This window comes from Oryx dammah, unplaced genomic scaffold (genome assembly GCF_014754425.2).
Source record: "Oryx dammah isolate SB20612 unplaced genomic scaffold, SCBI_Odam_1.1 HiC_scaffold_11, whole genome shotgun sequence".
Lineage (NCBI taxonomy): Eukaryota > Metazoa > Chordata > Mammalia > Artiodactyla > Bovidae > Oryx > Oryx dammah.
The window spans coordinates 6,919,424-6,923,119 of NW_024070195.1; positions in this window are offsets into that span (position 1 = coordinate 6,919,424).

The window sequence follows — 3,696 nt, forward strand, 5'->3', positions numbered from 1 at the left end:
TGGAGGAGGAAATGGCAACCCACTTCAGTACTGTTGCCTGAAGAATTGGATGGACAGGGCACTACAGATCATGGGGTTGCAGGGAGTCAGATGTGACTGAGCAACTGAGCATGGACACATGCTGCTGCTGCTGCTGCTAAGTCGCTTCAGTTGTGTCCAACTCTGTGCGACCCCGTGGACTGCAGCCTACTAGGCTCCTCCGTCCATGGGATTTTCCAGGCAAGAGTACTGGAGTGGGTTGCCATTGCCTTTTCCTACGTACACATGCACAGACGGTCAAACACCAGATCAACTAGAACCTAAGGGAGGAAGATGTTGACTCTTTCTGAACCTCCTGACTTCAGTCAGCTAAAGCTTGCTTTCAGTTGACCTTCCAACCCCCTTCATGAATATGCATGTATCCTTAGTTTAAAACTTCCCCAGTTTTGCTATAGGGGAAAATACTGATTTGGGAAAGTTCCCCAGTGTTCTCCTAACTTATTGCAAGTAATAAATCCTTCCTTTTGCCTTTTGTCCCAGTTGTGTCTTTTGGTTTGACACCCTCCAAGAGTTTACCAGTTTTCGGGTAACAGCTTCTGCACTGGCTGCTCCCGTAACCTGTGTATTATTCCTCAGCTGGATCCTTCCTGTTTTTATTCAAGTCTCAGACTAAATGTCACACTTTCTCAGGTAGGCTTTTCCTGATCACCCCAATCTAAAATAACACCCCATCTTTATCACATTGTCCTGCTTGTTTTCATTATAGGAATCAGCAGTTCCAGAGGTTTCCCTATTCACACTAATTGTATCTTCCAACTGTAACACAGACACCTTGAATGTAAACACCTTTGTCTTATTCACTGCTGTATCCTCAGCACTGAGAACAGTGCCTGGCAGCTATTAGGCTTTCAATATATGTGAATGAAAGAGAAGATACAAAGCTTTAAAATAATTCTTGCAGCTTCATGTTTTCAACCATTCAACTGGATTTTAATAAAATGTTTTATTTATGCAATAGAATTGAACCATCTATGGGAAAAAAATCAATGGATTTTTTGGTAAATATATACATATTAATAATAGCATGAGATCCATTCTCTCTTCATAGAAACCCTGTATTAAATTTTATGCAAAGTCATTTTTGCTTAATATATTTCAATATGCAGTATTTGCTCATAATACTGCTGCTTAGGAAATTTGTTGTTTAGTCACTCACTAAGTCGTATCTGATTCTTTGTGACCCTATGGACTGTAGCCCGCCAGGCTCCTCTGTCCATGGGATTTCCCAGGCAAGATTATTGGAGTGGGTTGCTATTCCCTTCTCCAGGAATCTTCCCGACCCAGGGATCAAACCCACGTCTCCTGCATTGGCAGGTGGGTTCTTTACCACTGAGTTACCTGAAGAGTCTCTTAGGGTATACAGCCCACAGAATAGAGCAGCTGGGAATGGCCAGATTTAAGAAAGAAATGGAAACTTTTATTTTAGCCAAATTTGAGGATTATAATCCACAAAGAACATCTGAGAAAGCTCTAAGAGCTGTTCCACCCATCAAGGCACAAATCTGTTTTTTGAGACAGAAGGCTGTACGTTAAGTGTTGTATGATTGATAGTTTATACAACCCAGATCTGAGCACCATCATGGTGGGTCACGTGACCCCTCAGAAGATCAGGAAGGAATGCCATCTTTCAAGGAATTGTTTTGATGTTAGGAGAATGTTGCTCTTTATGGTTGATTTCTGCTGATGCGGAAGGTTTGGCATAATGCAAATACACAGTGCACAGTAATGGGGAAAGAGGAGGCCGAAGGCCAGAGAAAAGTTGTTTACATGTTTTCTGTCTTGCCATAAAATAGGAATTTTATTTCACACTGGGTTGGCCTCTTGGTGGGGGTTGAGTCAAGACACAAGCACAGAATGGCTTTAGGAAGCATTTATTATTTGCAGCAAGTAAGGAGAGCACTGAGGATTTCCCCCAAAGCAGTGTCTTCCTGAACAGAACTGGGAAAGTTTTAAGCTAAGGGTATATGCATATTCATCAAGGGGCTTGGAAGGCCAAGAGTCTAGCTTTAGTTGGATTGAAAACCAGAGAGTCAAAAAAAGTCAACATTCTCCCTTAGGGTGATCTGGTGCCTCAAGGAGGTTTGAATTTTGCAAAACACCTTAAGAAAGTGCTTCAGGCTAATGGGAACTATTAGAACTGGGAGTTTACAAATGATTTGTTATCTTTGCTATTGTTACTTCCATGGCCTGATAAACAGACTTTTGTTCTTTGCAGTTCTTGGCGGGGGGGGATGGAGGGGGGGAAAGGCCTGGGGGTGGGGTGGGGCGATGGCCAGGTGAAGATCACAAAAACTTGTTTAGTGTTCAGTCTGTCCCGCTCTTTAGGACCCCAATGACTGAAGGCTTCACTGTCCTTCACCATCCCCCAGAGTTTGCTCAAACTCACGGGGTCACAAAGAGTCGGACGTGACTAATGCCTAACACTACACTTCTAAATGGCCATTGAGTCGGCGATGATCACAAAATGGCTTAGGCCAAAAATGGCTTCTGTTCTCTTCCTCAGCGGACCCTCTACCTCGCCTGCTAAGAAGAGGCCAGGGGAAAGAAATCAGTAGAAGAGTGGAGAGGTATGTCAGGGAGCAACAAACTCATAGGAAATCATGAAGGCTATACCTGGCTCCTTCTAAAAGTGCAATACACATCTATCCTCATTTCTTCTGGGGCCACCTCTTCAAGGAGTGAGTGTCATCTGGCGGAATTGAGGAGTTTTAATTTCAGAGGACAGTAACTGAGATGATTACATCGTCCTCTTCGGCGGTGTGTTTGAGCCAGTGCGGCAAAATCTCCACTTGTGGGTCATCTGTCACTTGGTCTCAAGAAGGCTGCTGCTGCTGCTAAGTCACTTCAGTCGTGTTCGACTGTGTTACCCCATAGACGGCAGCCCACCAGGCTCCCCGTCCCTGGGATTCGGCAGCTGAATAAAATTCACAACTCAGGCGAATTAAGGGCAACGCTGAGGTCCATAAGTCCCTCGCGGGCCGTTTCCGAAATACATTATCTATGAAAACATATAACAACATCTATTACGGGGGCAAGGGAGATTGTATGCCTCTGGCCCCTCTCTTTGGCAGGGACGCAGGTCCCCAAAAGTCCCAAGTATCCAACTCTCGCGGCCAGCAAGAGGGCTAGGTTCACCCGCAACCAGTTTTTCAGGCAGCTGCGTCTCCTTTCTTCCTTCTTCGTGGTTCTTCGGTCACGGTGATTTCAAACAGAACGACTCTGTGTGTCTGAAATCAGCCCGGCGCTTTGGCACACCGCGGGAGGGGTAGACCACTGCACGGATTCCGAGAACCGCAGTCAGAAAGCAGAGGTTGGGCTTGAGGAAAAAAACCGTAGGCTGAGGGAGAAGGAAAGCAACTGCGTTGGCGGTGCATTCTGGGAGTTGTGGTCCCCGTGGAGGCGGCCTCCTCAAGGCTCCTGCGGACTCTGCACTCCATCTCCCAGCGGGCCCCGCGTCGCAGAGGCGGCGAGCGGTGGGGGCGCCGAGTGACGAGCTGCCGCAGGGGGAGGGGGCCTAGGGCGGAGAAGCGCTGCGGACGCGGCGGGGAGACGTTACCTGCAGTCCGCGAGGGGGGGCCGAGAGCCCCTCGGGCGGGCGACCGCGAGGGTCAGGCGGCCGCCGCACGCTCCTGTGCTCGCCTTCGGTCCGCCTCAGGG